Genomic DNA, 10,787 nt, shown 5'->3' with positions numbered 1-10,787 from the left:
TATTAATAATTGTCAGTTTTCTGGTTTATGTCACTATTGATATTTCCTCACATTCACTATCATTTGTGCTTTCACTGTAATGTCCTTTAGCTCTAAAATGGTTATAGACTTATGATGCCTTCATTTTTTTGACCCTGACATTAAAATATCAAATTTGACCTTGGAGTGTATATGCAATTAAACGTCACCACTGTAAGTCATTAGACATGAGTTTAAAAACATGTCCATATCTTCATGAACCATTTTGCAGGTTAGTTTTTTGTCATTTTGACACAAGCTAGACTCAATCTGAGAGAAGAGAACCTCAATTAAGAGTGAGCCTCAAAAAGATCTGGCTGTAGGGAAGCCTATAGAGCCTTTTCTTAATTAGTGACAGATTGAGAGGCTCAGTCCTTTACAGGACGTATGACCCCTGGACTGACGGTCCTGTGTTCTATTAAGAAAGCACGCTGAACAAGTCATGGGAAAATTCAAGTAAGCAGCACCTCTCCATGGCCTGCGCATCAGCTTCTGCCTCCTGGTTCCTGCCAGGTTTGAGTTTTTGTCCTGACTTCCTTCAATGAGGAACAGCAAACCTGAAGTGTAAGTCATATAAACCTTGTCCTTTCAACTTTCTTTTTGGTCATCGTGTTTCATTACAACAATAGAAACCACAATCTCTTGGAAACCCTTAATCCAGCACAGCCAATACATGGGACAGGATATAGGCCAAAGGTAATGTGGCTGGGTTGGTTTCCCACTCCATCCCCTTGAAGCCTGGTCTGATCACAGGAGATGGCCAGTGCAGGCTACATATCCCTTATTACTAAGAATCTTAGCTGATGCCATCCTTGTAGATTCCTGGGAGTTTCTCTTGCATCAGGCTTTTACCTGACTGTGAAATGGCCCCTCTTTCCAGTAGTCTTTTTCAGTACATGAATTTTTGATGCCTCTGAACCTGAATTTTCACATTCACATCCTAACCTATCTGCATTTGATTCATGATATCTTTTCTATTTCCCCTTCTCAGGGAAATCTGGTTGTCCCCTTTTCAAGACTCTTTGTTACCTGGTTTCTCAGGGACAGTTTGCTTGATTTTACAATTAATCTCTTCTCTTGAGTGAACATATACCATATATTTCTTTCCTCAGTCTGGGTCACCTCACTCAGGAAGACTTTTTCTAATTCCACCCATTTGTCTTCAGATTTTCTGTTGTCATTGCTTTTAACAGTTGAGTAATGATTCATTGTATAAATGTACTACATTTTCTTTATCCATTCCTCAATTGAGGGCCATCTAGATGGTTACAGCATTCTTGCTACTACAAACAAAGCTGCTATGAACATAGTTGAGTAAGTCTCCTTCTGGTATGATTGGACATCCTTTGAATAAATGCTCAAGAGTTGTATAGTCTGGTCTTATGGTAACTTGATTACAGGTTTTCTGAGGAACCGTCCTATGGATTTCCAAAGTGGTTCCTTGTAGCTTTGAAATAGTCTCTACTTTTGGCCACTGGCTGGTGATTATAACTGAAATATCTGCGCCAGTATCTAGAAGGCCAGAAAATCTTTTTTCCTTTATAAACAAAGTGAGTTCTGGTCTCTGAAGACCTATGGCTTGTACCAAATATGCATCAGATGACCCAAATCTGTTCTTTCATCTTTTCTTTCTTACTCTTATTATTAGTTCGCACAGCTGGAAGTAAAATTAATTGTGCAAGCCTCTGACCTGTTTTTACGACAGAAACTCCACTTGGTGAGTGAGTCATCACTTTGATCTCTCCCTCACAATCAGCATCAATAAATCCAGGAGCCACAAAGATCCCTTGCATAGCTGAGCTACTTCTCCCTAACAGTAACCCTGCAGGGCCTTCAGATAAAGGCCCATAGATCCCTGTGGGGAGAGCTTACATCCACATTTCAGGTATTAGAACCATGTATATGGAAGAACTGAGGTTGAGCTCTGTCCTTCCAGGGGTTGCCCTGAAAGGATCCTGTATAGATTTCATTGTGGGGTACAGATTTCTGGATTGCCCCCTGAGTCCATTTCCAGAAAGGGGATTTCCTAGTTCATTTGTTTTTGATCTGTACTCACAAGCCCAATGCTTTCCTCTCCTGCATCTCCTACACAATCCTGGTTCTCTTCTAGTCCTCAGGCTTGCTCTCCTATCACGACATCATCTGACCTGATGTCCAATAAGACTACATCCAAAACAGCCTCCAGGTATTCCTGTAGCCTGCATTCTCCCTGGAGCTAGGTCTCCCTGCTGGCATAAGACATCATTAATTGTCTTTCCCTGTAAGACAGCAGCTAAGGTGATAACTTTTGTATATGATTGGCCAATTTTCAATCAAATTCAGATATAATCTGCAACATTACTCTGTTTCTTAAAAGGCCTTATAGCCACCTTGCATACAGCATTGACATTCTCAAATGGTAACTGTTTAATTAAATAATATCTGTCCTGCTTCTGAGTCTCTGGTGCGGGAGAATTGTCTGTATTCTGTCAATCATGTTTTAAATAAAATGCTAATTGGCCAGGCAGGAGGTGTAGGCAGGAAAACCAGACAGGATGTGGAAATGATGCAAGGAGAGCAGGAGAATTCTGGGGAGGAGGAAGTTGATTCCTCCCACTCCTGCCCAGATCACCAAAACATCAGGATGTGAGCTGCCCCACTGAAAAAGGGACTGAGTCACATGGCTAAAATAGATAAGAATAATGGGTTAAGATAAGTCATAAGAACTACTAAGTAGCCTGACCTAATGGGCCAATCAGCATTATAACTTACTGAGTCGTCTGTGGTTGATTTTCTCTGGGACTAAACAGCTGTTGGAACAGGGCAGGACAGAAAAACCCCGAACAAACAGGCTCCCTCATGTTATAGAATGGCGCCCACGTGGATAACTGAATCCACAGAAAGCCTGGAAACGCTTGGGAAAGATTAGAGTAAAGCATTTCATTTTTCAGCCTTAGCAGGAAAAAAAGCTGCACTGTTTTAAAATGTAGGCTTCTGGGCGGTCCTGTCAGGAAAAACTCTGACTCTTTCAAGCAGGTGGTCATGGACACATTGTTGCAGCTTGCTTCCTGGCAAGGACCTTGAAATGCCATAGGAGCTTTTGACTGTTGTTTTCTCCATATTCCTTAGCAAATTAAAGACCCATGTGGTCAGGAAAAGAGAGATATACAGTAAAGAAAGATTCAAAGAGTAAGAAAACCTCTAAATCGTGTACATTGTGTTAAAAAATATATACAGGCTAAAGGTTAAAGTTCTCAGAGAAAAGAAAGAAAGAAAGAAAGAAAGAAAGAAAGAAAGAAAGAAAGAAAGAGAAAGAGAAAGAGAAAGAGAGAAAGAAGAAAAGAAAGAAAGAAGAACAGTAGCCTGGGAGGCAGAGACAGATGGATATCTGGGAGTTCAAGGATAGCCTGGTCTACAGAGTTATTCCAGAACAAAGATATGCAGAGAACCTGTCTCAAAAAGCCAAAAGTTAAAAGTAAAAATAAGAGAAATAGAGGTTAAAATGAAGCTGCATAAAGATGGAAAATATACAGAGAATCTTGATACTGTATGCTATTATGCTCTTTTTGAATTGTTTGAATGCTGAGGAAGGAGAAACAGCTGCTAAAAGATATTTGCTTATAAATGCTGCAGAATTAATCCAAGACAGGTATTTTGAAAACACCTTGGCTTCAAAATTGAAGTCAAAAGGTATGTTACTTTGGAGAAGAGATTTTGCTTTTGTTTCCACAGAAAATGAGAGGCTGTGGATTTATTCAGGGTTAAGAAAAATCATCTTTGATCAAGGGAGACCACCTGAGCAATCTCCGGTAGGAACAGATGGGCCCAGATATCTGAGTTCTTCATCCAAAACAGATCCAAGACTACTGCCTGAGATGATCAAGACTCACAGGATACTTCAGTCAGGAATTGGTCATAACTCTAAATTTTCTTTAGGTCTCCATAAGATTATCAGTGTTCCCAACCAGCGGAAGTAGCCTGGAATAATACACCCACATTCCCAAAAAATGGACTATGGATATTTTCCTTTGTTTTTTTTAAAAAAAAGAGGGGGAAGTGGTGTGGGAGAATTATCTGTATTCTGTCAATCATGTTTTAAATAAAACGCTGATTGGCCAGGCAGGAGGTGTAGGCAGGAAAACCAGACAGGATGTGGAAATGATGCAAGGAGAGCAGGAGAATTCTGGGGAGAAGGAAGTTGATTCCTCCCACTCCTGTCCAGATCACCAAAGCAGCAGGATGTGAGCGGCCCCACTGAAAAAGGGACTGAGCAACATGGCTAAAATAGATAAGAATAATGGGATAAGATAAGTCATAAGAACTACTAAGTAGCCTGACCTAATGGGCCAATCAGCATTATAACTTACTGAGTCGTCTGTGGTTGATTTTCTCTGGGATTAAACAGCTGTGGGGTACCGGGCAGGACAGAAAAACACAAACAAACATGCCCAACTCATGATATAAGTCTCCAATTAACCTAGTAGATGCCTGTGTTAGTCTGGAAACAAAGTCCTGAGATAACTCATCTGGTCCCTGTCTTATACTAGATAACTCTTCAGTCTGTTCTTTTGATGGTAGAAACTTACTCCAGGCCTTCTTGGCCGCTGCACTAATTTGGACATATGTCGCTATATCATAATCTAACTGTTGATTTTTTCCCGTATATGGTTCCTCACCTGCAAGCATCTCATTTGAAAATAGATACCCGCTGGGCTCTGTTTCTCTCAGCTGTGGCCTGACATTGTTCTGTAAATTTCGTTTTGTACAATAGATAATCTCCTCCTGACAGGCAAGCCTTGGCTATCTACTTCTAATCCGCTGGTGGAAGATCTTCTACAGCTATATTTTCCACCAGTGTCTGGGTAAAGGATGCCATGGCGCCATATTGAGAGCAAGTGGTTTTTAATTCGTTGAGTAATTTAAATGATATAGGAGTATGTATTCTAAGCACAATTCCTTGCGCATCTCTCTGCTCCATTTCTGGAACAATTGAAATCCTTGCTTCTCTTCTCCTCTGTTATCAGCTTCACTGATACAAGCCTGCAGAGGAGATTCATTGCTATTGTTATGCCTTTGTTTTATTTTCAGTGTACTCTGAACTGTGGGTGTATCTAAGCCTGCTATTACTGTACGAAGAGTATTGCTCTTCTGACAAGGGTCCTGTATCTGCATAGTTCCTAATCTGCACAATAGTGAGGTTACCATTCTTCTCAAGCCTTTTATTTCTTTCTGAACCCTGTCATCATATAATTTGCAATAGCCAGAACCTGGAAAGAACTTAGATGCCCCTCAATGGAAGAATGGATAAAGAAAGTGTGGCACATCTACACATTAGAGTACTACCATTAGAGTGGTAAAAAAAAATGGCATCATGAATTTTGCATGCAACTGGATGGATTTAGAAAACACTATCCTGAGTAGATACCTCAGACCAAAAAGATGTATACGACAGGTACTCACACATTAATGGATTCTAGTCATAAACAAAGGACATTGAGCCTATAGTTCACGATTCTAGAGAACCTAAGTAATACGGTGAACTGAAAGAAAAACATACTATATAGATCCTCCTAGAGACTGGAAGCAGACAATACCACCAGGAAAAAGTTAGGAGCATGGGGGTGGAATTAGGGAGGAGAGAGGGAGAGAGAGAGGGGAGAAGGGGTGGGTTGGGGAGAAATTGGGGGAGCAGGATGATTGAGATGGAGGAAGGGCAGATATGGGAGCAAGGAAGAAGATATCTTAATTAAGGGAGGCATTGTGGGGTTGGCAAGAGGCTTGACTCTAGAGGGGTTCCCAGATGTACACAGGGATGTCCCCAGCTAGGACCCTGGGCAGTGGAGGAGAGGGTGCATGAACTGGCCTTGTCCTGTAGTCAGACTGATGACTATCTTGAATATCACCATAGAACCTTCCTCCAGCAACAGATGGAGATGGAGACTGAGACCCACATCGGAGCACTCAACTGAGCTCCCAAGGTCCAGTTGAAGAGCAGAAGGAGGGAGAATATGACCAAGGAAGTCAGAACTATGCAATCAAACTGGACCCTCTGAATGTGGCTCACAATTGAGGCAGACTGAGAAGCCAATGATAATGGCACTGGGATTTGTCTCTAGGGCATGTACTGGCTGGCTTTTTGGGGTCCTACTCTATTTGGATGCATACCTTCCTAAGCCTGGATGGAGGGGGGAGGGCCTTGGACTCCCCACAGGGCAGGGTACCATGCCCTCTCTTAGAAATGGAGCGGGGAAAGGGAGAAAATGTGGGGGAGCGAGACTGGGAGGAGGGGAGGAAGTGGAAATTTTGATTCCTATTATTTTTAAAGTAATAAAAATATCAGGAAAAATAATTTAAAAATGTGTGAGAGTTGCTATGAAGGGTTAAAGTGCAAATTGCATCACAGATCCCTTTGATTGTTTAAACAGATGAATTCCTAGACATATTGGATAACTAGTCAGTATAAAACATCTCAACAAAATAAACAATACACAAAGTGAAAGAACGATGTGAAGGCTGGAACCAAGTAACTTATAATGTAACAGAAGAACTCAAATTGGAGGGAGGAAAATCAGGAGGCCAGGTCTGTCTCAGCTACAAAGCCATTTCTGGGCCATCCTGAACTATGTCAGACCATATGTCAGGAAAAAATTACATGTAAAAGAAAAAATGCTTTGAGAAGGATGAGCTGAGTGTAGATCCACAGAGGATGTAACAGAGTTGGAGAGTCTCTTCTCTGACCTATGATATAGTGAGTGGACTGGGACTGAGGAGGCAAAAAGCTTAGTTATGGATTTCATTCCCCAATATAAAAGAGCCTAGATATCCATTTGAAATAATTTAGGGGCCCATTTATGACTCTTACTGAATTCCCAAAACATCTTTCTCATTTCCTTGCTCTTGGTGATTCTGGACCAGTAAGACACACTAGCACTACACTGAAGCACTGTTTGGGTAGGTACGACAACACAGAGTATAAGAATAGCTTTGATTATACATGCTAGCACACATCAGATCATTATGGAAATCACAGGAAATCTCAGAATAGAGATGTATTTTCTTTTTGTTTTTCTTGCTTTAAGAAGTGTGAAGTTTAGTGTTGTCAATGTTTGACTTCTGAAGAGAAGTATCATCATGTGGAAAACTGACCAAGAAAGACAGTTTCCCCAGCAAAGTGGTTCAAACTAAACTTCTCGGTGGACTGTTTGCTATTCCATATAACCTCCTCAGCTTGGGCAGTTTGCAGAGATGAAATGATAAAGCCTGCTGAGGGCTGAGGGTGTGACCAAACATTGAGAGGTGTGACTGCACTGATGTGCACAGCTTCCTAGCTGCAGTCTCACCACAAGTGAGTGGGCACATGGTGTGGCTTCCCAAATAAAAGTGATTCTTGCAGCACTGAACCAGAAACATAGATATATAGTGGATATGTATTTATGTTTATCTGTATGTGTTTTTGTACAAAAGTGAAGTTAGAAGACAAAATTAAAGAAAATGAAAAACATTTTTTATATCTCTCAACTTTCTGTTTTATTAGCTGATTGTGATTAAGTTTCATACTTCCTTTTTGTGCTACACTTTGCTCAAAGAATGGAATCAACCTACCTCAGGTTTTAGCAATACCACTCGTGTGAATATACCCAAGAGATGCCCAATCACACTACAAAAGCATTTGTTCAACTATGTTCATAGCAGCATTATTTGTAATAGCAAGAACCTAGAAACAACCAAGATGACCCTCAACTGAAGAATGGATAAAAAAAAGTGTGGAATATATACACATTAGAGTACTACTCAGAGGTTAAAAAAAAAAACAATGATATCTTGAACTTTGCATGCAAATGGATGAAAATAGAAAACACTATCCTGAGTGAGGTAACCCAGACCCCAAAAGATGAATACGGTATGTACTCACTCATTTGTGGACTCTAGACATAAACCAAGGTCATCAAGCCCGTAGTTTACAAGCCCAGAAGAGGGGGAGAGGGAAGGGAGAAAAGAAGGACTGGCAAGAGTTTGGGGGCGTGGTAGGGTGGAGATGGAGGAAGGGCAGATATAAGAGCAGGGAAGATACCTACAGTAAGGGATCCATTTTAGGGTTGGCAAGATACTTGGCTCTAGAGGGGATCCCATCCATGGGGATGTCCCCAGCTAGGTCCTTGGACAGCAGAGGAGAGGGTGCCTGAACTGTCCTTGCCCCACTATCACACTGATGATTATCTCAAAAATCACCATAGATTCTTAGTCCAGCAGTGGATGGAGATAGAGACAGAGACGCTCATCAGAGCAAAGGACTAAGCTCCCAAGGTCCAGCTGAAAGGCAGGAGGGAGAAGATGAGCAAGTAAGTCAGGACCGCGAAGGGTTTGTCCATCAACTGAGACAATGTGCCTGTTCTAACGGGAGCTCACCAAATCCAGCTGGACCAGTTCGGAATGAACATATGATCAAACCAGACTCTCTGATTGTGGCTGACAATGGGGACTGACTGAGAAGCCATTGATAAACGCACTGCGACTTGTTTTTCAGTATCTTCTGGCTTTTTGAGACCCTAGTCTATATGGATGCACAGCTCCTTAGGCCTGGATGTAGGGGGAGGGCCTTGGACTTCCTACAGGGCAAGGTTCCTGGCCCTCTCTCAAGCAGGGCAGGAGAGGGAGGAGAGGATGTGGGGGAGTGGGAGTGGATAGGGAGAAGGGAAGGAAGTGTAAATAATTGAATGGAAAAAAAAGAACTGTAGTGTGAGTGTCAATCAATTAGTTGTGCAGAGACTCGGTCTTTAACGTAATCATCTTCATTTGAAGACTTTTTTTAAAGAAACTCAGAGCTTCATAACGAACAGAAGAGAAAATTTACAGCTATTGCTTTATTTGCCGTTCCAGTTATTGGTATGATTCTGTCTCCACTATGTATGTAGTTTCTGTTCACACTTTTGTACTTGTTTTTCAAACACACTGTTGACACCATATCTGTTGTCCTTTCTGCTGTCACAGACAGGATGGAAAGGATGCTGTGCATGTATCACAGTCCCAGAGAGCGAGGAGACAAACAACATTCACACCTGAGCATGTGCTCAGTGTTCCTCCTGAGGTCCACAGCCTCCCATCAAGGATGGAAATCAGAAAAATGCCTCAACAGCTTTATCCTTTCTGTGAACATTTTGATGAGAATCCTCAGACCTGAGGTCATAGGTGGTGTTTTTCTCACTGCTGTGAATTTCTCAGATCCTCAGTTTTACTTAAGGTCTCTATTCTAAAACAAAGCAAAACATCCTTCCATCACAGCATCTTAGGTTCTTTTTCTGCTATAAGAAATCATAGACAAGCCAGCATAGGGGATGAAGGGTTTATTTTCACCTACAGTTCAAGTTTATCGTCCTTCGTGGTAAAGAAGTCACTGTACCTGGAGAATGAGGCAGCTGGTCATATTTCATCATAGCAAGAAACAGAGAGCGATTAGTGAGCGATTGTACTCAGCTTGCTCCCTTCATTAATATAGTCTGGGATCCAGTGTACAAAAATGGCAACAGCTGCAATGGATCTTCCTACCTCAACTGACCTAGCAAATATAACCCTTCACAGTCTTGTTCAGAGCTAAATCTAGCATAGATAATCTCTGGCAGGTGTGCCCAAGTCTTGTCTATGCTTGATCTTGTCAAGTCCACAATGCTAACTACCACTACCAGTTTGATATGATAGGAAAAAGAACCTAGCTCATTGTGTATGCTGGTTTAATACAGTTGCTGTAGCAGAGTAATAGGCTGAGTAAGTTACAATGAAAAGAGGTTTGTTTAGGTGCAGATTTTTTAAGGTTGGAAATCTCATTGTCAGTTGTCATCATTTGGGGTGAGGACTAACATTTACCAAACCATGACACAAAGTGAAGGGTGATAGTTGCAGATCGGCATATGTAGAACAATGAACGGGATACATGGGCTTGCTTTGTGACACCTGCTGTCAGAGAGGAGGGGTGCTTACAGATAAGGTCTCACTTAATAGCTCTAGGTGTTCTGACACTCAATATGTAGTAGACCAAGCTGTCTTGCACTTCTGATTATTTCCTGCCTGTGCTTCCGGGGATTGCAGCAGTGTAGTAACATGCCTATTTGCATTTAAGTTTTGCTTTATATAAGTCATATTGCAGTCATTATACACATCAAAAACACACAGACAGACGCAGACACACACACACAGAGACACACACACACAGAAACACACACACACACTTGTTGTGTCAATTGTTCCAGTAATGTATATCTGTAACACAGAACCGAGGTGGATGATGCAGGAGAATATTGGATTTGAATCCAGCCTGTGTTGCATAGTGAGTTTCAGGCCATTATTAGTATACATCATGATTCTGTCTGAAACAGAACCAAAAAACGAAACCAGCAACCAAGCAAACAAAAAAAAACAAATAAGCAAGCCCTCAAAAGATGAACATGTAGCTCTTAGTTCATCTCTTGTTGAGGATGTGCAAGAGCTTGGGTTTAATAACCCAGCCTTATAGAAATGACAGCAATGGAACCAATATGGAAAGACACCAACTTTCATTGTAAACATTCTGTGTGGATTAAAGGGTAGATCAGTAAACACCAAGAAAATCACAATGGGAATGTAACTGTCTTATGGCATTTCTAATATACATTAACTCCCAATAGACACAATTAAAAACCAAAAAGTATTATTTTCTCTAAAGTATATATAAATATTAATCTAAAACAAAATTCCTAAAAAAGTATTGAAATTTGGAACTGAAGAACTTAGTCATCCCATTTATTTTATATACCCTTATA

The sequence above is a fragment of the Myodes glareolus genome, chromosome 3 (assembly GCF_982192425.1).
Source record: "Myodes glareolus chromosome 3, mMyoGla1.1, whole genome shotgun sequence".
NCBI lineage: Eukaryota > Metazoa > Chordata > Mammalia > Rodentia > Cricetidae > Myodes > Myodes glareolus.
The sequence above is the reverse complement of the archived record's forward strand: the minus strand, read 5'-3'. Positions refer to the sequence as shown.